At 47.8% G+C, this 27497-nt stretch overlaps 1 pseudogene; it reads right to left on the bottom strand.

The window, feature by feature from the left end:
• Positions 1 to 18655: 18655 nt before the first annotated feature.
• On the bottom strand, positions 18656 to 23410 carry LOC109734745 (exopolygalacturonase-like; annotated as a pseudogene).
• Between the last annotated feature and the right edge of the window lie 4087 nt (positions 23411 to 27497).

Raw genomic sequence — 27497 nt, 5'->3', positions numbered from 1 at the left:
TCTTCCCCAACCACCACCGGCTGCACATGTCGCACCTCTACAACAACAACAACCACATCTCCAACGCCGCCTTCCAAATCAAGTGGGACGGGCACAGCGCGTTCCAATTGAGATTGGTCAAAATTCGGGTGCTGCTGTCCCTACTGTTGATGCTTCTTTGGCTCCTGCTCCTGCGGCGGCTGAGGAGGATGACGATTATGCGGGCGATTATGAGGATGAGGTTGATCAAAATCACAACTACGTGCAGCCACCAGCACCACCACCAGCAGGTCGACCTCAGGTATATATTCGCAACGGTAGGCCGGCACCACCACCTCAGGTACGAGATCATGACCATCTCCCTAAACTGAAATTGAATATTCCACCATTTGAGGGTAGATATGTTCCTGATATATATCTTACTTGGGAGTTAGAAACTGAACAACGATTTACATGTTTACAATATCCTGAGGAGAGACGTGTTCCTGCTGCTGTTTGTGCTTTCACTAGCTTTGCATGTGTTTGGTGGTCTGAACATTGTAGATTATATCCTGTTCCAGCTACTTGGGCTGCTTTGAAAACTGCTATGCGTACTCGTTGGGTTCCACCATATTATCAACGTGAATTACTTCAAAAATTGCAGCGTTTAAGACAAGGAAAAAATTCTGTAGAAGAATATTATCAGGAATTACAAACTGGCATGATTAGATGTGGTATTGTTGAGGAGAATGAAGCTATGCTTGCACGTTTTATGGGTGGATTAAATAAAGAGATTCAGACCATTCTAGAGTATAAGGATTATAATAATATCACTCGTTTATTCCATCTTGCTTGTAAAGCTGAACGTGAAGTGCAGGATCGACAGCCATTGGCGCGAACTAACTTTTCTGCAGGTCGACCTTCATCATGGACACCGCGTGCATCTTCTACTTCCACTTCACCATCACCTCCATCAGGTGCCACCTCCAGCCGTGATACAAGAAAGCAGGCACAACCACCACTCTCTGCCAAGAGCACACCTGCCGGGCCTGTGCAGAGCTCTTCTTCTTCCATGGCATCGACAGGGCACACAAGTGATATTATTTGTCGTCGTTGTAAGGGAAGAGGACATTTTGCGAGAGAATGCAAATCTCAGCGTGTCATGATTGCTACTGAGGATGGTGGGTATGAGTCCGCTAGTGACTATGATGAGGAGACTTTGGCTCTTATTACACGTGAAGAACATGGTGGAGATGATTCTGAAAATGAGACGCAATACATGGCTCCTGAAGACGCTGACAGGTATGAATGTTTAGTTGCTCAACGTGTTTTGAGTGTGCAGGTCACACAAGCAGAGCAAAATCAGAGGCATAATTTGTTCCATACAAAGGGAGTTGTGAAGGAACGTTCTGTTCGCGTCATCATAGATGGAGGGAGCTGTAACAACTTGGCTAGCATGGAGATGGTGGAGAAGCTATCTCTCACCACAAGACCACATCCACATCCTTACTACATCCAATGGTTCAACAACAGCGGCAAGGTTAAGGTAACACGTACTGTTCGTGTGCATTTTAGTATCTCTACATATGCTGATTATGTTGATTGTGATGTGGTACCCATGCAAGCATGTTCCTTATTACTAGGTAGACCATGGCAATTTGATAAAAATTCTGTACACCATGGTAGAAACAATCAGTATACTCTTGTTCATAAGGATAAAAATATTACTTTGCTTCCTATGACTCCTGATTCCATTTTGAAAGATGACATTAATAGAGCTAATAAAGCAAAACAGGAGAAAAATAAGAGTGAAAATCAGATTGTGGCAAAGGAATTTGAGCAACAAATGAAACCTAATAATAAACCATCTAGTGTTGTTTCTGAAATTAAATTGAAAAGTGCATGTTTACTTGCCACAAAATCTGATATTGATGAACTAGATTTCAGCAAATCTGTTTGCTATGCTTTTGTGTGCAAAGAGGCATTATTTTCATTCGAGGACGTGCCTTCCTCTTTGCCCCCTGCTGTCACTCACATTTTGCAGGAGTTCGCTGACGTCTTCCCACAAGACGTGCCACCGGGATTACCACCTATTCGAGGGATTGAGCATCAAATTGACTTAATTCCCGGTGCATCGCTACCCAACCGTGCACCATACCGTACCAATCCAGAGGAGACGAAGGAGATTATGCGTCAAGTACAGGAGCTGCTCGACAAAGGTTATATACGCGAATCTCTTAGTCCTTGTGCTGTTCCTATTATACTCGTGCCTAAAAAGGATGGTACGTCGCGTATGTGTGTTGATTGTAGAGGCATTAATAATATTACTATTCGTTATCGTCATCCTATTCCTAGGCTCGATGATATGCTTGATGAATTGAGTGGCTCTACAATATTCTCCAAAGTTGATTTGCGTAGTGGATACCATCAAATTCGTATGAAATTGGGAGATGAATGGAAAACTGCATTTAAAACTAAGTTTGGTTTATATGAGTGGTTAGTCATGCCTTTTGGGTTAACTAATGCACCTAGTACTTTCATGAGACTAATGAACGAAGTTTTACGTGCTTTCATTGGACGATTTGTGGTGGTCTATTTTGATGATATACTGATTTATAGCAAATCTTTGGAAGAACATTTGGAACATTTACGTGCTGTTTTTATTGCTCTACGTGATGCACGTTTGTTTGGTAACCTTGGGAAGTGCACCTTTTGCACCGACCGAGTATCTTTTCTTGGCTATGTTGTTACTCCACAGGGAATTGAAGTTGATAAAGCCAAGATTGAAGCTATTGAGAGTTGGCCGCAGCCCAAAACGGTCACACAAGTGCGGAGTTTTCTTGGACTCGCTGGTTTCTATAGGTGTTTTGTGAGAGATTTTAGCACCATTGCTGCACCTCTCAACGAGCTTACAAAGAAGGATGTGCCTTTTGTTTGGGGTACCGCACAGGAAGAAGCCTTCACGGTATTGAAAGATAAGTTGACACATGCTCCTTTACTCCAACTTCCTGATTTTAATAAGACTTTTGAGCTTGAATGTGATGCTAGTGGCATTGGATTAGGAGGTGTGTTATTACAAGATGGCAAACCTGTTGCATACTTTTCTGAAAAATTGAGTGGGCCTAGTCTGAATTATTCTACTTATGATAAAGAACTATATGCTCTTGTTCGGACTTTAGAAACATGGCAACATTATTTATGGCCCAAAGAATTTGTTATACATTCTGATCATGAATCTTTGAAACATATTAAAAGTCAAGCTAAACTGAATCGTAGACATGCTAAATGGGTTGAATTCATTGAAACTTTCCCTTATGTCATTAAACACAAGAAGGGTAAAGAAAATGTTATTGCTGATGCATTGTCTCGTCGCTATACTATGCTTTCACAACTTGACTTCAAAATATTTGGTTTGGAGACCATCAAAGATCAATATGTGCATGATGCTGATTTTAAAGATGTATTGCAGAATTGTAAAGAAGGAAGAACCTGGAACAAGTTTGTCGTTAATGATGGATTTGTGTTCCGTGCTAACAAGCTATGCATTCCAGCTAGCTCTCTTCGTCTTTTGTTGTTGCAGGAGGCGCATGGAGGAGGATTAATGGGACACTTTGGCGTGAAGAAGACGGAGGACGTACTTGCTACACATTTCTTTTGGCCAAAGATGAGACGGGATGTTGAGCGTTTTGTTGCTCGCTGCACTACATGTCAAAAAGCTAAGTCACGACTCAATCCTCATGGTTTATATATGCCTTTGCCTGTACCTAGTGTTCCTTGGGAGGATATATCTATGGACTTTGTTTTAGGTTTACCTCGAACAAAGAAGGGGAGGGATAGCATATTTGTTGTCGTGGATAGATTCTCGAAAATGGCGCACTTTATACCATGTCATAAAAGCGATGATGCTGTTAATGTTGCTGATTTGTTCTTTCGTGAAATTATTCGCTTGCATGGTGTGCCAAATACTATTGTTTCAGATCGTGATACTAAATTTCTTAGCCACTTTTGGAGATGTTTATGGGCTAAGTTGGGGACTAAACTGCTTTTTAGTACTACTTGTCACCCCCAAACTGATGGACAAACTGAAGTAGTCAATAGAACATTGTCTACTATGCTTAGGGCTGTTTTGAAGAATAATAAGAAAATGTGGGCAGACTGCTTGCCTCATATTGAGTTTGCTTATAATCGTTCATTGCATTCTACTACTAAGATGTGCCCTTTTGAAATTGTGTATGGTTTCCTACCTCGTGCACCTATTGATTTGTTGCCTCTTCCATCTTCGGAGAAGGTTAATTTTGATGCTAAACAACGTGCTGAATTGATCTTAAAAATGCATGAGTTAACTAAGGAAAACATTGAGCGTATGAATGCTAAATATAAACTTGCTGGAGATAAGGGTAGAAAACATGTTGTGTTTGCACCTGGAGATCTTGTTTGGTTACATTTGCGTAAGGATAGATTTCCTGATTTGCGCAAATCAAAGCTAATGCCACGTGCTGATGGTCCTTTTAAGGTGTTAGAGAAAATAAATGATAATGCATATAAACTTGAGCTGCCTGCAGATTTTGGGGTTAGTCCCACTTTTAATATTGCAGATTTGAAGCCTTATTTGGGTGAGGAAGATGAGCTTCCGTCGAGGACGACTTCATTTCAAGAAGGGGAGGATGATGAGGACATCAATACAATTATTACACCCACAGTCCCTGCTGCTATACATACTGGACCAATTACTAGAGCTCGCGCACGCCAATTAAATTACCAGGTACTTTCGTTTCTTGCTAATGATTCTAATGTTCATGAGAATATGATGCTGCCTAAATTGGATACATTTGTTTTGCTTACAAATGAAGGGCCTAGCTTTGAGAAGGATGAACATTGGAGCAAGAACAAGCATGGAGATGATGGCATGCGCATGGGGAACAAGAACGGAGTTACAAGTGATGATTTCAGGACGTTGAAGCCACCATAATGCGTGCATGAAGCCTTGGACGAAATATACAAGATGCTACTTCATAACTTTCGTCCAGAGGCTATTCTAGGTGCTGCGTCACCTTATTATTGGGCCAGGCCCATGTAATTTCGAAATACATAAGTATAGGCTGTTTTTAGAGTCCGTATGTGTGGGGAAACAAGAGATAGGGTTGGTTTCGGACCCCTTCCTCAAGGGCCACGAAATTCCCCCCCCCTCTTCCTCCATATATACAGCCCTTAGGGCGTCGTTTAGACTGGGGGTTTTGTTTAGATTAAAAGTTCGCCATAGCTGCAACTTCGCGTACTTCGTTTGTGTTCAGCGACCAGACAAAGGCGTCACAGAACCCCACCTTGATCAATAAAGCTTTCATCTTATATTCGCAATATCCAGATTGCAATCTCAGTTTCTTGTCTGTTCTTCGTTTGCTCGCAGGAAACAGACCCTCGTGGTCAGGTTGATCGTGCTCCGGCGTGGTCGATAACCTCTCGGAGTTGGTTTAGCGATTGCTAAGGCGCGACGTCCTCGCACGTTCGTAGTCGGATCGTCAAAGTCGACTTCCATCAAAGCGATATTCATCATCTCATCGAAAGACGGGACACCTTTGCCTCTATCATCGACTTGCCGATTAGGTCGAGGCATTTGTGCCTGGTTCCTTCCTTCTTGTTGCTCTTCATGGTGAGTGGTTTCATCTTGTCGTTCTTGGCGAAGTGCTTCTTCTTATTCACGCACTTGACAGTTGTGTTCGTTGATGGCTCTAGTGTCCTCGTGGAGTGCGCGTTCTGCTTCAAGTGCTTGTTCATCATGGCTTTGTTGCTCTTGCCGGAGTGTGTCACCATCTTCAGGCGCTTGATGTGGACGTTGTAGTTGTTGAGGTTGCTCTTGGTCCATGGCGTCTTATTCTTGGTGTCATACTTTTTCACATGCTTGGAACTGTCTTGCAAACCATTGCCATGGAATGGATTTTCTTGAACTTGGCGATCTTGAGGGTCATCGCATCAACGAGAACAAGCTCGAGGAGGACTTGCATCGGAAGAAGAATAGGCCAAAGAGTGGCGAGTTGAGTGGCACCGTCTTGATCAAGAGGTGGTGGAGGACGCACGGCTCACGATCATGTTGCAGAATTCTTCCATTTGTGTGGTGAGCTTGGTGTCGAGGTAGTCCCGGTTTCTTGCTTTCAATTGGCGTTGGTCGGTGGCGAGTTGCTCGATGCGGTCGCCCAAATCTTCACTTTCTTGATGGAGGGCTCGTTGGGTGATGAACAAGTGATTTTTGATGACGTAGTCGTGCTCATCATCTTGATCCTCGAAGAGTGGGTTCGCCAAAGCGCCTGGCCTATCCATCATAACCAAGTGGTGGTGAGTAAGAAAATGAGAGAACAGTACCAAAATTACCTTTTCCGGAGAGTGAGGATGTATTGAGTATCACTCAACGGAATGCTATAATAGGAGAATTGGTACCAGGTTTTGTTTCTCACACCTACAAGTAAAGGCTTATGGAGTAGCTTGGTTAGGAAGAGTGGCACAAAATTCAAGCAATTGTTAGGAAAGATACCGATAATGTTGAAAAGATGCACAAATTGCAAGTAAGACAAATAGTTCAAACCCAAGTATCACTAGGAACACACACACATGGAAGATAAATGGGATCTGCACAACCAAGGAGTGAGCTAAAAATGTGGAACCACGGAAGATGCTCTTGTTGTACAGATACTAGAGATATGCTAGCTGGATTGCTCAAATGGGCTAGATACGCTTGTGCACCAACCTATGAGATAAACATGTCGTCTACAATCCCAAGTATGCTTATGTATGTATTGACCAAGATGACGGAACTATGCAAAATGGCTCAATGCTATTGCTTACAAGCTCTTTGTTTCTCTTTTCTTTTGCTTAAAACTTTTTTTACTATGCCACGATGCTTGATGGAAGCCGGAATATGAGATAGCAAGTAAGGTATGCACGGTAGAGACTTATTACTAACGGTGCACAAAGAGCATGGCTAGAAAATTCTAAACTCACTAGACTTGATGGGTAAGTGACGCGAAAAGGCTCGAGGCTATCAATGTAATGGCAAGGTATGAGTACAAGATGTCGTCGAGGTTACTGTCCTTGCATACGGTTGGTATGAAGATGAAGTGGTCATTGTCGATGTCGAGACCGAGGTGATGATGAGTGGCGATGATGTCAAAGTCGAACCGTCCCTAAGTAGCCGAAACACCTTAGGACACGGTGCACCGCAAGACCGCAACCCAATATATCAAACACCAACAGGATGTAGTGCTGAAGGCAAAGGCGGTGGTAAGATGGCAAAAATATGCAGATAGGGTCGTGTCCGAACTATGCAGAAGTGATGCGGAGCATCCTACGATAATCCCCATGGACCTACCATCGTTTCATCAAGAGCCAAGAGGACCCATGACACGAGCACGAGCTAGAGCTCTCGAGAACGAGGTGGCTTCCTTCCTTAGTGATATCACATATGATCCACTCGAGACATGGCTACTACCTAAGTCCGATATGCTATGCATGATCAGGTGTCAAGAGGACCCTCACGAAGATGCACGTGAAGACGGACAAGCCGCCAAGTCCATGGATGAAGAGAACCAACGGAAACGGGAAAGTTCACTTTCCAGGCCCCGGACATCCGGCCCCTGAAGATGTCAACAACAGCAGCAGCCCAGCAATCGAAGTGCTACAGGGCCCGGACATCCGGCCCCATGCCCCGGACATCCGGCTCCTCCCGAAGCCCCGGAAATCCGGCCTCTTCGCCCGGACATCCGGCCCCGCCTATCCAGAGAGCACAGAACGCCTCCACGCCAGCCCGGACATTCGGCTCCTCCTGAAGGCCCCGACATCCGGCCCGACGCACGGACATCCGGCTCCCCCTGTCTGCGCACAGTAAAGGGCCGAGGCCCATGTACCTCTTCGCCCCCCTAGACTATATATACTCCATCCCCTTCCTCTTTCTAGGGTTAGCATTGGTTTAGCTCATAGTTGAGATAGAGCTTTGCTCATCCATTACGGATCTCCTCCTCGAGAGAGAGACTGCGGCCCCTCTTCGGAGAAGATCACCTTGGATTCAAGACCCCCTCTTGGGTGGCCCCCATCAAGACCTCCTCACGGAGAAGAACCGGTTACCATTTGTATCGTCCGTTGTTTACTTTGGATCTTGTATCTCACCTTTGTGTTCATCGATCTAGCGCATGTGTGATCTATTCTTGTTGGTTGAGTGATTTCTCTCGTGTTCATCGCGTTCTTCGTAGGGATCCGCTCCTTTCGTGAAAGATCGGCCATCTAGGGTTCCACCCTTCATCATCTTGGTATCATGAGCCACGTTGATCACGATTTCGGAGCCCCCTCCCTTTGTTTTCTAGCTTGATTTTGTTGATTTCGTCCTAAATCCGAAAATTGCCCCACAAAAATAGCCCCAAATTTTTTTGTGATTTGTTGGTGTGATGATGTTTTGTTGGATTTGATTCGCGGATTTCGTGTGTTACAGGTAGATCTAGCTTTTCCCCATCTTTTCCCCAAATTCCATCCACAAAATCTTCTGAATTTTGCCCCGGATTTGACCTCTCCACGCGGTGTTCTTCGAGTTCGTCCATGGATCCCGAGCCCGGACATCCGGCCCGGCAGCCCGGACATCCGGCCCAACCCGGACATCCGGCCTTCAGCCCGGACATCCGGCCCCTGACAACATCACTTCCATCCTCCACTCCGCTTTCCGCCTAACTTTCGTCTAATTTTGTTCCGGAGCCCACATACACTTCCGCATACCACCACCACTTCCGCATAGCACCACCATAGCCTTTCCCGCTACCAACTCCGACAATTTTGATCCGTTTTGCTTTGAGAATTTGAGTTGTGGTTTCCGTGTCCTATTGTGTTTCGGCTATCTAGGTACGGTTCGGTATCAACATCACCACCGCTCATCTTCGCCAAGGACTACTACGAACAGCTACATCACTTTGGCATCACCTCACCTTGGTATCACTTTGGTATCGTGATATCATCATACTCTCTTGCATTTGCATTGATAACCCCATAGCCTTACTTTTGCGTCACTTACCCATCGAGACTAGCCTTTGAGTATTGCCGGCAACGTGACTTGTGCACATTAGTGATCATACTTCTCATAGCATACATACCATCATCGTGTTGCATATCTTTGTATCATCTCTTGTGTCACAAAGTTGTCTTTCGGATACACAATTTCTATCTTGGTTCGTGAAGCATTGCATGAGAAAAGAGCTCAAACAACAAAGAGCCAAACAAGCTTTTAAGCAAAAGGGAAAGATAAGCAAAGAGCTTATAAGCAAGAACCATAGCATCATACAACATTAAGATTGTCATACTCGATCATCTTGGATCAAAGCATAGGAACATCATACATATAGCATACTTGGGATAGAAGTCGTTGCATTTTTGCTTAATAGGTTGTGCACAAGTTCGTATCCGCCTATTGTGCAATCGTGCTAGCGTCTCTCTAGTGTTGTGCAACAAGAGCATCTTGGTGGATTCCACATTTTGGCTCATCCTTGGTTGCCCAACCCCACATCATCTATTTGTGTGTGTGTTTCCGTGTACCATATCTTGCTATTGGTCTACTTGTTGCATTTGCAAATTTGTGAATCTTTTCCAACATTATTGAGTCTCACTTACAATTGCATCAAATTTTGTGCCACCATCCTAACCAAGCCCCACCACAAGCTTTTACTTGTGTAGGTGTGAGAATCGACAAGAATTGGTACCAATTGTGCTATTTCATTGCTACACATTGGATTGATCTTTGATCCATTTTCAACATCGGTCAAGGTACATTTGGTATTGGTTCTTCTTTTTCTCCCACTCACATATCTTTGTTTGGAATGATGGATAGGCCAAGTACTTCTACCAACCCACTCTTCTTGGAGCAAGACGACGACATGTCATCCTACGTCACCAAGACTCAACTATTTGGTGCACACCGAGCTTTGCATCAAGAACAACTTGCTTTGGGCGACCGCATCGACAATCTCGCCACCGACTTACGACAATCCGAGCAACGTACAAGAGACTACTTCGACACATCCATGAGTTCGCTCAAAGAAGATATCTGAACCATGATGGTCCGCTCTTCTACAACTTCGTCCTCTTCAAGACGGAGCCGCTCAAGTCGTCACTCCGACGACACCCTCTCCGGTTCAAGTACAACGACATCGAATACTCTTTGTCGTGCCGCGCGTCAAGACCGTCAAGCTAACCGCAATCCTCTACACGACACCGACTCTCAAGAGCATCGACATCGTCAAAACCAAGCTGCTTTCGCACAAGCACAAGAACGGCAACGCCAACGACAACAAGAACAAGAGGAGCGAGCGCAACAACATCAAGATGCACAAGACGCCGAGGCGCAACGTCAAGAACAACAACTACGTGAAGCTCAAGCACTTGAGGCGCAACGTGCTCTTCAAGATTCAAGTCGTGCCGTAGCCAATCGAGCCCGACAAGCTCGACTACATCAAGAAGCACTTCGTGACGAAGCTCAAGAAAGAATTTACCAAGCACGTGTGCATCGACAAGCTCCTCGTCAAGATCGACAAGCTCCTCGTCAAGATAGACAAGCTCCTCCTCAAGCGATACAAGAACGTCAAGTCCATCGAGAGCAAGAAGACAATGGACCCCGTCCTCGCCAAGAGCAACATGAGGTCGACAACCCTCCTCGCCAAGAGCAACATGAGGAAGACAACCCTCCTCGCCAAGAGCAACATGAGATTGCCAATCCTCACCGACATGGGCGTCATCATCCCCGACCCCAACACAATGAAGAGCAACGATATGGCAAGCTAAAGTTCACCATGCCCAAGTTTACCGGAAGCAATGACCCCGAAGAGTACATATCATGGGCACTGAAGGTTGACAAAATCTTCTGCTTGCACAACTACGAAGAAGAGAAGAAGATCGCAATGGCATCCCTTGAATTCCAAGACTACGTCCTCATTTGGTGGGAACAAGTCATTGAGCGCCGAGCGACAAGAGGTGAACCACCCATCACCACTTGGGCACAAATGAAGGATGTCATGAGAGCACGATTCGTGCCAAACTACTACAACTGCGACCTCTTCAAGAAACTCCAACAACTCAAGCAAGGAACCAAGAGCGTTGAAGAATACTACAAGGAAATGGAGATTGCCATGATACGAGCCAATGTCAAAGAAGATGATGAGCAAACTATGGCACGTTTCTTGAATGGACTCGATCACCCTATCAAGAAGATTGCCGACTTCCAACCATACTCGAACCTCATCGAGCTAGTGCATCAAGCTACCAAAGCGGAACGGCAAGTACAAGACGACTTCAAGTATGCCAAGTTCTCATCCAAGTCCTATGGCCTCTCCAACAATCAAGCTTCGACGACTCCAACACCTTCTACCTCAACCAAGCCATCTACAAGCAACGGCGACAAGTCAAGTTACAAGAAGACTTCGACAAGCTCAAGTTGTCCTCCTACTACAAGCAACTTCAAGCTGAAAGCTTCATCATCATCTACTCCAACCGATGAGACCATCAAGACAAGTTCCATCAAATGTTTCACATGCGGAGGCCGAGGCCACAAGTCCTTCGAGTGCACAAACAAGAGCACCATGATCCTCAACGACGACGGAACCTACGACTCCATGAGTGAAGGAGAAATGGAAGCCCTTGAGCAAGTGGCCATGCACCGACAAGTGAACAACGAAGACGAAGATGATCAAGTCTTTTGTGATGAAGATTCAAGTCCCGCTCTTGTTGTCTCCAAGGTCTTGACTCTTCAACATCAACAAGACGAAGATCAAAGATGCCATATCTTCCACACAAAGGCCGGCATCAATGGACGGTCCGTCAAGGTCATCATCGATGGAGGTAGTTGCCATAACTTAGCAAGTGAAGAACTATGCTCCAAACTCCAATTGGTCAAGATGAAGCACCCGCACCCCTACAAGGTTCAATGGCTAAGCGACTCCGGCACCATCCAAGTCGAGCATAGGGTACAAGTCTCTTTCAAGATCGGCGCCTATGAAGACACTTTGGAGTGTGATGTCCTTCTGATGACCGTGTGCCACCTCCTCTTGGACGGCCATGGCAATTTGACCGAGGTGTCATTCACAATGGGCGTACAAATCACTATAGCTTCAAGATGAAAGAGAAAGAGTTTGTGCTACGACCTATGTCTCCAAGCCAAGTACTCGCCGACAAGCAAGCCACCCCATCGTGCAGAGAATAGTGAGAGAGCGACCCACCAAAAAGAGAGTGAGCGCCACAAGCCCAAATTGAGTGCCTCCACGATGAGCGACAAGAAAAACTTAGTCCTCTTTGCCACCAAACGTGAGATGAGAGAAGTGTGTGAGAACCCATCAAGTGTCCTACACTAGGTCCTATTGTGCAAGGACGAGGCACCAAAAACTAACACCTCTCACAATCTACCTTTGGTGCTATCTTCTTTATTGCAGGAATTCCAAGATGTTTTCCCCGACGAGCTACCTCCGGGTCTACCTCCACTACGAGGCATCGAGCACCGCATCGACCTCATCCCCAGAGCGCCACCTCCAAACAAGGCTCCCTACCGAGTAAACTCCGTAGAAACCAAAGAAATACAAAGGCAAGTAAAGCATCTCATAGATCATGGACATGTGCGTGAAAGTTTGAGTCCTTGTGCCGTACCGGTCATTCTTGTACCAAAACGAGACGGTAGTTTTCGCATGTGTTCCGATTGTAGACCTATCAATGCTATCACCGTTCGATATAGGTACCCCATTCCACACCTTGATGATATGCTTGATGAACTTAGCGGTGCCACTATCTTTTCCAAAATTGATCTTAAAAGTGGTTACTATCAAATCCGCATACAAGAGGGTGATGAATGGAAAACCGCTTTCAAAACCAAGTTTAGTCTATATGAGTGGTTAGTCATGCCTATGGGTTTATCGGAAGCACCCGGTACTTTCATGCGTCTTATGCATTATGTGTTTCGCCCTTACATTGATGAATTTGTTGTTGTCTACTTTGATGATATCCTTGTGTTTAGCAAATCTCTCAAAGTACATGTCACCCACCTTCGCACCGTGCTACAAACTCTTCCAACAGAGCAACTTTATGCTAATATGGAAAAATGCCTATTTGGTGTTGATAAGCTTGTTTTCTTGGGTTTCGTAGTATCTTCTAAGGGTGTTCATGTTGATGAATCTAAGATCAATGCTATTAAAACTTGGCCCCAACCAACCAATTTGCAACAAGTGCGTAGTTTTCTTGGTTTAGCCGGTTTCTACCGTAGATTTGTGAAGGATTTTAGCACCATTGCTTCATTTTTGCATGCTTTGAGTAAGAAAAATGCACCGTTTGTTTGGGGAACATCCCAAGACATCGCTTTCAATGAGCTTAAAAATTTGCTTACTCATGCTCCCGTGCTTGCATTACCCAACTTTGACAAACCTTTTGAAATTCATTGCGATGCTAGTGGTAATGGCATAGGAGGTGTGTTAACGCAAGAGAAGCGCCCCATTGCAAACTTTAGTGAGAAACTCTCCGGAGCGCAACTCAATTACCCCATCTATGACAAAGAGGTATATGCTTTAGTGCGAGTTTTGCATGAATGGGAACATTACCTACGCCCTCATGAGTTCATCATCCATACCGACCATGAAACGCTTAAATACCTTAAGGGTCAAACTAAGTTGAACAAGCGTCATGCTAAGTGGAGTGAATTTATTGAGTCATTTCCTTATGTCATCAAGTACATTAAAGGTAAGGAAAATGTTGTGGCAGATGCACTTTCCCGTATATGCATGCTTGTTACTCAACTTGAGTTAAATGTCATTGGCTTTGAGCATATAAAAGACGTGTATGAGCATGATCCTACATTTGATATTCCTTATGCCAAGTGTTTGACGCATACTTCTTGGGATCGATACTACATCAAAGATGGATATCTTATGAGAGCTAACAAACTTTGCATTCCCGAGTCCTCTCTTCGCTTGTTGCTTTTGCAGGAATCTCATGGAGGCGGACTCATGGGACACTTTGGACGCGACAAGACATTTGCTACGCTCTCCAAGAACTACTTTTGGCCCAAGATGTTTCGCGACGTCAATCGCTTCACCAACCGATGCTCTACATGTCGTAAAGCTAAGTCTAAAGCCCAATCTCATGGCCTCTATATGCCACTTCCAATTCCATATCAACCATGGGAAGATATTAGCATGGATTTTGTGCTTGGTTTGCCTAGAACTCGAAATGGCAAGGATTCCGTTTTTGTTGTTGTGGACCGATTCTCCAAAATGGCACATTTCATTCCTTGCAACAAGATAGACGATGCTTCACATGTTGCAAATTTGTTTTGTAGGGAAATCTTGCGCCTTCATGGAGTGCCAAAGACAATTGTCTCGGACCGCGACGTCAAGTTCTTGAGTTACTTTTGGAAGACCTTGTGCGCCAAGCTCGGAATCAAGCTTTTGTTCTCTTCGGCATACCATCCACAAACCGACGGCCAAACGGAGGTGACGAACCGCATGCTCTCCACTCTACTACGCGTGTTGATAAAGAAGAACATCAAGGAGTGGGAGGAGTGCCTACCTATCGCCGAGTACGCCTACAATCGTGCAAGACATTCGACTACCGGCAAGTCCCCCTTCGAGGTCGTCTATGGCTTCAACCCATTGTCACCATTGGACATTCTACCTCTACCGCTACAAGAGCGCACAAACATGGACGCGAGTGCCCGAGTCAACTTCCTCAAGAAGATGCATGAAGATACAAGGACCACCATCGAGCGCCAAGTACAACGACTCGCGACCAAGCTCAACGTCGACAAGCAACCCATGATGTTCAATGTTGGAGATCTTGTGTGGCTACACCTTCGCAAGGATCGCTTCCCCAATGAACACAAGTACAAGCTACTACCCCGAGCGGATGGACCCTTCAAGGTGCTTGCACGCTACAACAACAACGCATACAAGATCGACATCCCACACGACAAGGACTCCGTGAGCGACATCTTCAACATCAAAGATCTCTCCCCGTACCATGGTGATGAGGATTTCGATCCGAGGTCGGATCTTTCCCAAGCGAGGGGAGATGATGCGGAGCATCCTACGATCATCCCCATGGACCTACCATCGTCTCATCAAGAGCCAAGAGGACCCATGACACGAGCACGAGCTAGAGCTCTCGAGAACGAGGTGGCTTCCTTCCTTAGTGATATCACATATGATCCACTCGAGACATGGCTACTACCTAAGTCCGATATGCTATGCATGATCAGGTGTCAAGAGGACCCTCACGAAGATGCACGTGAAGACGGACAAGCCGCCAAGTCCATGGATGAAGAGAACCAACGGAAACGGGCAAGTTCACTTTCCAGGCCCCGGACATCCGGCCAAGGCCACGGACATCCGGCCCCTGAAGCAACAGCAGCAACCCAGCAATCGAAGTGCTACAGGCCCCGGACATCCGGCTCCTCCGGAAGCCCCGGAAATCCGGCCTCTTCGCCCGGACATCCGGCCCCGCCTATCCAGAGAGCACAGAACGCCTCCACGCCAGCCCGGACATCCGGCCCCCAGCCCGGACATCCGGCCCCTCCTGAAGGCCCGGACACCCGACCCGACGCCCGGACATCCGGCTCCCCCTGTCTGCGCACAGTAAAGGGCCGAGGCCCATGTACCTCTTCGCCCCCCTAGACTATATATACTCCATCCCCTTCCTCTTTCTAGGGTTAGCATTGGTTTAGCTCATAGTTGAGATAGAGCTTTGCTCATCCATTACGGATCTCCTCCTCGAGAGAGACTGCGGCCCTCTTCGGAGAAGATCACCTTGGATTCAAGACCCCCTCTTGGGTGGCCCCCATCAAGACCTCCTCACGGAGAAGAACCGTTTACCATTTGTTTCGTCCGTTGTTGACTTTGGATCTTGTATCTCACCTTTGTGTTCATCGATCTAGCGCATGTGTGATCTATTCTTGTTGGTTGAGTGATTTCTCTCGTGTTCCCCTCGTGTTTCCCTCGTGTTTCCCCTCGTGTTCATCGCGTTCTTCGTAGGGATCCGCTCCTTTCGTGAAAGATCGGCCATCTAGGGTTCCACCCTACATCAAGAAGATGTCCTGCGCATGGGGTAAGTTGTGCCCGTGGGCACGGGGTCCCGATGGCCCCTGCGCACGGGGTGTTCCACCTGCGCAAGAACATGCCCCGATCCATGGGTAAACTCCAAAATTCAACAAAAATCAATGGTGGGATGGATGGGGGATGGTGGTAAGGTGTAGATCCACTTGTCAAACACGAAAATCGTGGCCAAATCAACCAAATCTCACAAGATCCAACAAATTGCAAGAAATTTTTTGGGGCTATTTTGTGGGTATTATCGAATTGGGACAAAAAACAACAAAATTAGGCTAGAATATGGGGGCTAGGGACTCCAAGATGTGAATCAACCATGGATCATGATACCAAGATGTTGTAGGGTGGAACCCTAAGTGGAGATCTTTTCACACTTGGAGGGGGAAAGGGATGAACACAATAACACAAAGAGGAAATTCACTCAAACAAAACCCAATCACACATCCACTAGAATAGCATAGTTGAGATACACAAGAATACAAGAACAATCCGAGGAAACAAGCACAAAGGTAAGGTTCTTCCCACTCCTAGGGAGGTGAGGTCTTCATGATAGTCTTCTCCAAAAGGAGGTCTTGATATCCACTTGGGTTCTTCCCCTAGGAGGTCTTGATCTCCAAGAGTAGTGGTAGAAGGAGCAAAGCTCTATCAATGTCTCACATATACTTTGCTAACCCTAACAAATGGTCTAGGTATGAAATATATAGGTAGGTGGAGGAGGGTGATGAAGTGGAGGCCCAAACAGGAGCTCTCGGCGAGAATCCTGATGGGCCCGTGTACACGGGGTAAGTTGGGCCCGTGCTCACGGGGGTTCCGTGGGCACGGTACATGCCCGTGCGCACGGTGTGCTACAGCGGTGAGGGTCCATGCGCACGGGGTCTGGAGGTCGTGCGCATGATAGCCCGTAGACATGGGGTCCGGATGGCCCGTGCGTACAGGGCCGCCTGGGAGGTGTTGTCTTGATCTTGTTGGACTCCTCCTTCTTCCTCGTGGCCTTGGGGTCCTTCTCCTACTCCTTTGGGGTGTCCCTTAGCTACTTGGTGGTGTTCGTCTTTGTAAGTAATGACACATAGCATGTTTTGGTGAGGTAGCATCCAAGTTCCATTTATACCCATATCGATCTCGAGTAGGAGTGAGTTCACCTCGGTTTTGATGGCGCGTGCTCGAGCTCTTGTCATAGGTCCACGTGGTGCTTGATGTGTTTGTGTAGAGTCCATGGGGATGATGGAAGGATGCTCCGCATCAGCAGTTGTGACAGCTATTTCCCAAATGAGGAGTCACGACTTGCCTAGTAGGTTGAACCAAAGAGGGAGATGAATCGTTAACAGCGTATTTACATCGACAATTGCTCTGAATGTGGCCCCATCTTTTGCATCCCCTACAACGGATCTTCTTAGTGCACGTGGGCCTCAAATGACCTGACAATAGGCAACGAATGCAGAAAAGCCCATTATTCATGTTGGCTTAAGGTGGGTTCACTCGGCTGGCCCGGTTCTTCGAAAATCCGCAGATCCCGCCCCGAGGGTGATGTTATTGGGTGCAGTTAAGACAAAACAAACTGCAGGCTGAGTTTGCCCCAAGCGCTCAAGAATTGATCTCTGATGAAGAGGATCTTGATTGGTTCCAATAGTGGAATCACGGAAAACATGCAGAGATTGAAGAACACTTGCATATGGACGACGCTGAGGAGAATGGGAAATGACTGTCCATTCCTGCTCTAGTTCTTTCTGATAGAGCTAGAGTTCTTTACGAAAATCTGCTCCTCCATTACCCCAGAAGAAGAAACCTAGATTAAAAATGTCATTGATCACATGTCCCCCTTTCATGATAGCAAAACTTACTTCATGAGAGGAAGCACTGAATTTGAAGGACCAGTTTTGGGGACAGGCAACATTGAAGCCTGATGCATGTCCCCGAAGGCAAGATTAGAGGAAGAGACTAACTGAATCTGGATTGACACGAGTTTGGCTCGGAAGATTTCCACCAACATGAAAAATTCTCTTGATTTAGATCCCTGAAAGAAGTTGAACCAGCACTCCATATTGTTTCTAAATGAAGGCCTCGAAGGCCAGACCTGGCTCGAAGTTGAGGTTAGAGAGCGCCATGACGTGGGAATGGACGACCAATGGAAGCTCCAGGCAGGTGGTTGTCGTTGGCGGAGTGCCCCCTGACAAGTAGTTGGCCGTCGTGGTCAGAGCGGCCAGCAGCACTAGGAACCAAGGAGGGGAGCCTAGGAGCGGGCATTTGCAGTCGTCGTGTTCGTAGGTCTAACAATGTTCCAGATGACACAATGGGCCATCTCGTAAAAGGAACCGATGCACTCAATTGGACTATAACCATGACATTTCATTTCACTTATTTCCCAAAACAAACACACCCTATAAAATATTAAAATGAATAATTTAGTAGTTACAAAACTGAACTAATCATACACATCAATAAGCTCGTTGGGCCAGCTTCACTCAAACAGGAACATAGACATGCCGGTTTAATTAAGATAGCACATGTATGATATAGATCGATCAATTAGAGAAATAGAGAGATGGTTGATCGATCTGTTTCCCTTATACTAATGAGAGCTCATGGAAGGAAGGAACCACACATGATCATACGAGGCAGGCCAATGCCTGGAGGGTGTCCTTGGTGGTGCCCTTGGCATTGCTGCACACCCCAATGGTCTTGTTGTTCTTCCCGTTGCACTCCACATTGACGTCGATGAGGTCGACGCCGCTACACGCTGCTTTTCAGAACAGAGCAGACTAACTGCCTCCGGCGTGGATGATGTGCCGGTGATGTTGCGGAAGATGACATCCTTCACAGTGACCTCGGACTTGCTCTTGGTGGCGGTGGACACTGTTGAGATGTAGATATTGCATGTGTATTTCTTGTACAACAAGCCCTCCTCCTTCCATGTATAGTTGAGGACATGGCTCCCCTATGTACTTATATATACGTGCATATTGCACCCCATCAATATATCGTGAGTTGCATAATCTTCTACATGGTATCAGAGCCTCACTCTTACTCGTCCTATTGTGAGATGCATGGTATCAGCCTCCCTACGATCCTCCCTGCCCTAGCCGCGTCGTCGCCGCCGCTAGATTCCCTCGCTACGCCCGCGCCGCCGATCCTCTCGCCGCTGCCGTAGCTCCCCTCCCGCTACTCCCCGCGCGTCGCTGGCTCCCTGCCGCTGCCGTAGCCCCGCCTCACGATCCCTCCCTCCACCCGGCTCACCACCTCTGCCCACCCCGCCGCTAGCCGCCCACTGCCACCTCAAACCCTAACCCTCGCCTCCTCCTGCTGCTCCCGCTAGCCGCCCGCCGCCACCCAAAACCCTAACCCTACCCCGACCGAACCCTCCGCCATGTCCGGTTCTGATCTTTCCAACCGTCTCTGCCGCCTCCCCCTCTGGCAGTGCGCCTGCCGAACCACTTCGACTCCTCCGCCGCCACCCTCCCCGACCCTGCCTACATCTGTGATGTTCCCATCGAACGTCGCGTTCCGGTCATCCTCTCCCACAAAGAGGAGATTTTTTTTGCCTAGAAGACATACTTCAATCTCCTCTTTCGTGAGTATAACCTGCAGGATCACATCGACGGCACCGCCAACCTCTTCGTCCTGAATCGCGACGCCGACTGGCTGGCGATTCAGGCTTTGCGTTCGGTTTTTTCAGATTGATTTAGTTCGGTTTATACGGTTTTTGGTTTATACGGTTTTCATACTTCGGTTTATATAGTTTTATACACAAATACGATTCGGTTTCGGTAATAACCATTTAATTTCGGTTCAGTTTCGGTAATAACCAAAATAACCAAAGTTGACGTGAATTTTTGAATGAACAACAAATATATTTTGGTCACATGATTCGGTCTGTGTATGTAGGTAAGATTTTTCTTGTGAGAAGTGCCTACGTAGATTACATGATTATTAGATAGCACACATGGATTGGTCCTAGGTATTAAATGTCAGCAGATCTGAGATTAGGAAGGTTTTTTATTACGTGAGGGAGCAACCAAAAGGAAAGAGTCAATTATATTCATTTTATTATGAGATGGAGCAAGCAAAAAAAAGGAAAGAGCCAATCCTAACCAATAATCATGACAAAAGCGGCAGGTTGGCCTTTTTCTAAGGCAAGCGATCGGCTGCCTGGGGGGGGGGGGGGTCGCTCAACAAGAGTGGTCATATGGGCCGGATAATTTGAGGCCCAAGCAAGCACAACGTCCGCCGAGTGCCCAGGTTGTTGGCTCAAGCGGCAGCGTTTAGTCCCACCTCGTGTCTGGAGTAGCACCGTGGTGGGCAGAAGGCTATAAATAGAGGAGTGGCTGCAGTTTCAACTAAAATCCTTCATACAGTGGAGCTAGTTTCGATTTAATTTGGTTTAATCGAAAACCGTCGGTTTCTAACCGAAAAAACCAAAGGGTATATGGTTTTGAAAATCAAAAACTGAAACTGAAACCAAAACTGGAAAAACCAAAATTCGGTTTGGTTTTGTTTTTTCTGTTTGGTTTTTGGTTTTCGGTTCGGTTTTGCACACCCTGACCGGCGGTCGATGCCACCATCATCAGGTGGCTCTTCCTCACCGTGTCCAAGGACATCTTCGACACCGTCGTTCGCGACAAGGATGATGCATGCACGGTGTGGAACAAGATCGTTGGCCTCTTCACTGACAACAAGCTCCAACGGATCCTCTTCCTGCAGCAGGAGTTCTTCGGGTGTCACCAAAATGACTCCTCCGTCGACGACTACTGCATGCGCCTCAAGACCCTCTTCGACGAGCTCAACGACATCGGCTTCAAGGTGGGCGATGAGCTGCTCCTCTCCACCCTCACCACCGGCCTCAATGAGGATCTTGGCAACGCCGCTTCACCCCTCACCCTCATGCCGAACCCTACCTATGAGCGGGTGGTGGCGTATCTCCGTCTCAAGGAACGCCGGTTGAAGCATCTTCGCTCCCATGCAGTTCATACCGCCTTCGTTGCCGGCTACTCACGCAGCGGTCCTGCACCCGCGGGCGCGCCCCTGGCTTTCCAGCGCCGTTCCAGGCGCCTCAGCCCGTGGCTCCTCCTGCGCTACACGGTGCCTACGGCACCCCATACCAACAGCGGCCTCTGGCTCCCGCGGCTCTTCATCAACACCCCCGCCGCAGCAGCAGCAGCATCTGCGCCAGCGGCGCCGCGGCCGCGGCAAAGGCCAGCAGTAGCAACAACTGCGCGCCGGGCCCAATCAGCAACAGCCAACACCGCCTTGGGGGGGGGGCGGCCACAACCCCTGGACAGGGTTTGTGCACGCCTACACCATGCCCGTGCCACGCCCCCCCTCTCCCCCCCCGCTTCGAGTCTCCTAGGGCCCGGACCCTCCGGCCATCAGGCTTTCTTTGCCGATCAGCAACCAGGCCTGGTCGCCTCGTAGCCCTACTACTCCCCCGCTCCGGTTGGCTATGGCGGGCCAAACCCTAGCGCTGGAGCGACCGGCTACTTGAGCTACCCTATGTATCTCGGTGTCGTGAGATACGTGCATACTGCACTCGATCAATATATCGTGAGTTGCCCCGACACGCGCCGCTCGACCTCTGGCTATTGCGTCTACCTTGGACCATCACTCATCTCCTGGTCGTTCAAGCGGCAGCCCGTTGTCTCCCACTCTAGCGCTGAAGCGGAGTACCGCGCCATTGCCAACGTTGTTGCCGAGTGTTCCTGGCTTCGTCAGCTTCTACATGAGCTTTTGTCTCCGGTTGACAAGGCCACGATTGTCTACTGTGACAATGTCTCTGGGATCTACCACTCCGCCAACCCGGTTCATCATTGACGCACCAAGCACATTGAGATTGATATCCATTTTGTTCGGGAGTAGGTAGCTCTTGGTCATGTACGCATGCTACATGTCCCTACCTCCCAACAGTTTGCTGACATCATGACCAAGGGCTTGTCTACCGCGTCCTTCGAGGAGTTCCGATCCAGTCTTTGCGTCGACCATGGTGCCGCTTCGACTGCGGGGGGTGTTGAGATGTAGATATTGCATTTGTATTTCTGGTACAACAAGCCCTCCTCCTTCCATGTATAGTTGAGGACGTGGCTCCCCTATGTACTTATATATACGTGCTTATTGCACCCGATCAATATATCGTGAGTTGCATAATCTTCGACAGACACCTTCTCGGGACAGTAGTTCTGGTCGATGATTATGGGGTTCGCAACGTCCTCCATCTTGATGTTCTTGAAGGTCAAATTGGACGCTGTGATGGACTTCACCGCGTCCTCGTAGGTCTTGATGCGTACTCCGTCGGTGCTGCTCCAGAGAACGCAATCCTTAACCGTCACATCGCTCACGTCCTTCTCATCCCTGTACCTGCCAAGGCAGCCCACAATGATCCCCTGGCCTGGCCCACATGTTACACGGGTGACTTTGATGTGGGAGCTTCCCCCTCCGATGGAGATGCAGTCGTCTCCGGTGCTGATGGTTGCACCTGTGACGTTGATGTTGCTCGAGTCACCAATATGGATGCCGTCAGTGTTGGGGTTGTCCCCTGGTGCCGTGATGGTCAAGTTCTCGGCCTTCACGTCCTCGGACATGTAAATGTTCATGTGAAAGAACTTTGAATTCAGCAGTGTGATGCAGGAGACGGTCCCGTTTTTCATGAAGTCCGGGAGGAGGGACTAATTTCACCAAAAATGCATGCATGCACGCATGTACGAACATACATTAGTCATGTGCCATGTCGATCGATCGATCAAGTAACGATTTGTGTATGCATTCCCGTATGTTGGGAAAGGCCTGAGCCTCTGGATCCTTGGTATACACAATAGTGCCTTGGCCGTCAATCGTGCCAGAGCCAGTGGTGACAAGGTTGTCGACCTGGAGGATGTTCATCCAGCTACCCCTGTCATACTTGGGCAGGTCGTTGGAGCCCAGCAGGGTGCCGTCGATCTGGATTGTGACACTGCCCTTGTAAGGCCCGCTGAAGTTAAGAGGGCCAACCAAAAATTCTCCCTTCGGAACGAGGACCATCGCCTGCTCAGTCGCCCCGCATGCCGAATTCCATGCCTCCTGGAGTTCCTGCACGCATGGATTGGTCATCCCACATTGTTGTCGGTCAGCAAAGGCATCCGTAGTCCAGGACATTGCTTGATTGATCACGCTGTGCATGGCCCCACAACTGACCCTTGAGCAGTCGGTTTTGCCATCGCTGGTCGCACCAAGCTTGGTTATGTCAAAGATCCCGCGAGCGCCAGACTCTCCTCGCCGGCTTCGGGTACAGGGGCAAGAGCAGTGCTCTTCCTGGCTATGGGCCTTTTCGCCGGACTCAAGGCGAACATGACCATCAGGATGAACAGGACCCTCATCAGATTGCTGCCGAAAGCCATTTTCGTCCTACAGCTAGCGCTTCTTCCTCCGCTGCTGTAGAGATCGATCGGAGATGGTCCAAAAGATATAATGCTGCACATGGCCGACCCGATCGCTATGTTCAAGGCATGTCGATCCTTTTCCTTGGTATTTTCAGCCTATGGTTGAGCAGGCACATGTTGAGAAAATGGATTCTCCCATGCACGGGACCTCCCGTGCATGCATCTTCCATTCGCTGAGTTGGAGATCCGAGAGCATGCAAACTAGCATTCCCTGTATACAAGTAGTATTTACGATTCCTGCACTAATATAGCAGTGTATGATGGTAGACCATCAATCACTTTATGTCATGCCGCCATGGAAAGGACGCATGCATGGATCATCTTTCTGTCTTTTCCTGCCCACAGTAGAACTATGACATGTGAATGTCTCTCACAAATCCATAGACTTTATGTTGTAGGGTGAAACCCTAGAGGGGATCTTTTCACACTTGGAGGGGAAAACGAGGAAGAACACTCAAGAACACAAGGCACAAATCACTCAAACAAACCCAAATATCACATCCACTAGAGTAGCATACATGAGATCCACAAGATTACAAGATCAATCCAAGGAAACAAGCACTAGGTAAAGTTCTTCCCACTCCTAGAGGAGGTGAGGTCTTGATGATGATCTACTCCCTTGGGAGGTCTTGTAATCCACAAGGATTCTTCCCAAGAGGGGTCTTGATCTCCAAGACGAGGGGATACAAGGAGCAAAGCTCTCAATGTTTTATCTAATACTTTGCTATCCTTCCAAATGAGCTGGGAGATGAGTATATAAAGTCTAGGGACGCAACAAGAGGGAGAGAGGGATACAAGGGCCAAAAGGCCAAAACCACACGGGTTGTTCCAGAGGGGTCCGGGCACCCGGAGCCATGGGACCGGGCACCCGGACCGGTCAGAGGCACGCGGCCAGGTTTGGCCAGGCACCCAAGCCGAAGGGGGCCGGGGACCCGGCCCGGACAGGGGGGCGGCTGGGAGGTGGCCGGGCACCCGGGGGTCCGAAGCCCGGGCACCCGGGGTTGCACGAGGCGGCCGGCTGGGAGGGGCCGGGCACCCGGGGACCCAAAGCCCAGGCACCCGGAGGTGCGGCGGGGGGCTAGGCCGGGGCCGAGCACCCGGGAGGCAGGGGGCCAGGCAGCCGAGAGGCAGGGGCTGGGCACCCGGGCCAAGCAGGGGCAGCGCCCAGGGGAGGGTGGACGGGCACCCGGGGTGTCTAGGGGGTTTTGCCATCTTGCTCCCTTCTTCACTCTTCTCATTCAACGCTCCTTTCCCTTGCTCCGTGGGTGCTTGAGTCTCCGTCTTCTCCTTCACACGACCATATTCGATGTACCTGAGAATGCATAGCGTATCTCTTTGAGGTAGAATTCCATTCTCATGTGAAACCGAATGAAACTCGGAGAGGAAAGAAGTGACCTCGTTCTCGATGTTGCGTGCACGTGCTCTTGTCATAGGTCCTCTCGGTGCTTGCGGTGGTGATGGAGTATCGGTGTGGGTAGTCGAGGGATGCTCCGCATCATCTCCCCCCCCCTCTTGGGAGAGATCTGTCCACGGATCGTGCTCTTCATCACCATGGTACTTGGCCAAGTCTTTGGCGTTGAAGATGTCGCTTACGTTGTACTTTTCACGTGGAATGTCGACCTTGTAGGCGTTGTCGTTGTAGCGTGCGATCACCTTCAATGCTCTATCGGCTCTCGGAAGTAGCTTGGACTTGCGCTCCTTGGGGAAGTGGTCCTTGCGGAGATGTAACCATACAAGATCGCCCGGTTGGAACACCATCGGTGACTTGTTGATGTTGAGCTTGGAGGCGAGTCGTTGTACTTGGCGCTCGATCGTGGAACGTGTTTCTTCATGCATCTTCTTGAGGTAGGTGGCTCTTGCGCTAGCGTCCATGTTTGCTCGTTCTTGAAGCGGCAGAGGAAGGATGTCCAAAGGTGACAATGGGTTGAAGCCGTAGAAAACCTCGAAGGGGGACTTGCCGGTGGTAGAGTGTCTTGCACGGTTGTAGGCGTACTCGGCGATGGGTAGGCACTCCTCCCACTCCTTGATGTTCTTCTTTATCAAAACGCGTAGGAGAGTGGCAAGCATCCGGTTGGTGACTTCCGTTTGGCCATCGGTTTGAGGATGATACGTCGTGGAGAAGAGTAGCTTGATTCCGAGCTTGGCGCATAGCCTCTTCCAAAAGTAGCTTAAGAACTTGACGTCTCGATCCGACACAATTGTCTTTGGCACACCGTGCAACCTCAAGATTTCCCTACAAAAGAGATTGGCAACATGTGAAGCATCGTCTATCTTATTGCATAGGATAAAATGAGCCATTTTAGAGAATCAGTCCACAACAACAAATACGGAGTCCTTGCCATTTTGAGTTCTAGGTAACCCAAGCACAAAATCCATGCTAATATCTTCCCAAGGTTGATGTGGAATAGGTAGTGGCATATGTAAACCATGGGATTGAGATTGGGACTTAGCTTTGCAACATGTAGAGCACCGGTTGGTGAAGCATGAGACATCGCGAAACATCTTGGGCCAAAAGTAGTTCTTGGAGAGTGTGGCAAAGGTCTTGTCGCGTCCAAAGTGTCCCTTGATTCCACCTCCATGAGCCTCTTGCAAAAGTAACAAACAAAGAGAAGACTCGGGAATGCATAGTTTGTTAACTCTCATAAGATAACCATCTTTGATATAGTATCATTCCCAATAAGTATTTGTCACACACTTAGCATAAGGAGTAGCAAAAGTCACATCATGCACATACAAATCTTTGATATGATCAAATCCGGCAACATTCAATTCAAGTTGAGTAAGTAACATGCATTTGCGGGAAATGGCATCCGCCACAACATTCTCTTTGCCTTTAATGTACTTGATCACATAGGGGAAAGATTCAATAAATTCACTCCATTTAGCATGCCGTTTATTCAACTTGGTTTGACCTTTAAGGTACATAAGTGTCTCATGATCGGTATGTATGACAAACTCATGCAGTCTAAGATGGTGCTCCCAAACATGCAACACACGCACTAAAGCATACAATTCTTTGCCATAGATGGGATAGTTAAGTTGAGCACCGGAGAGTTTTTCACCAAAATATGCAATAGCTCGTTTTTCTTGCATCAAAACTCCACCAATTCCATTACCACTAGCATCGCAATGAACCTCAAAAGTTATGTCAAATTTGGGCAAAGCAAGAATCGGAGCATGAGTAAGCGATGATTTGAGCTCATCAAAAGCGGTAGATTGCAAAGGCCCCCAAACAAAAGGAGCATTATTCTTACTCAAGGCATGCAACGGTGCGGCAGTAGTGCTAAAATCTTTCACAAAGCGACGATAGAAACCCGCAAGGCCAAGAAAACTACGCACTTGTTGCAAATTAGTGGGTTGTGGCCAAGTTTTAATTGCTTCAATTTTAGACTCATCGACATGGACACCCTTTGAAGAAACAACGAAACCCAAGAAAACAAGCTTGTCAACACCAAACGTGCACTTTTTCATGTTGGTCCTAACACGACCCTAACATGATTCACATGATCTTTGGTGGATTTGCTAAAAACAAGTATGTCATCGAAGTAGACCACAGCAAACACTCCAATGTAAGGACGAAGCACAATATGCATAAGTCGCATGAAAGTACCGGGAGCTTCGATAGACCCATAGGCATAACTAACCACTCGTACAAGCCAAATTTAGTTTTGAAAGCGGTTTTCCATTCATCACCTTCTTGTATGCGGATTTGATAATAGCCACTTTTAAGATCAATTTTTGAGAAAATGGTGGCACCGCTAAGCTCATCTAGCATATCATCAAGGCGAGGAATGGGATGCCTATAACAAACGGTGATAGCATTGATGGGTCTACAATCGGAGCACATGCGAAAACTACCGTCTTGCTTGGGCACAAGTATAACCGGAACGGCACAATGGCTTAAGTTTTCACGTACATGGCCATTGTCGATGAGTTGTTGTACTTGCCGTTGGATCTCCTTAGTTTCTTCGGGGTTGATGCGGTAGGGAGCCTTGTTCGGAAGAGGCACTCCGGGGATGAGGTCGATCCTATGTTCAATGCCACA

The sequence above is a fragment of the Aegilops tauschii genome, chromosome 3 (assembly GCF_002575655.3).
Source record: "Aegilops tauschii subsp. strangulata cultivar AL8/78 chromosome 3, Aet v6.0, whole genome shotgun sequence".
NCBI classification, from domain to species: domain Eukaryota; kingdom Viridiplantae; phylum Streptophyta; class Magnoliopsida; order Poales; family Poaceae; genus Aegilops; species Aegilops tauschii.
Note: the sequence above shows the minus strand (reverse complement) of the source record. Positions and strands in the feature narration are given on the sequence as shown.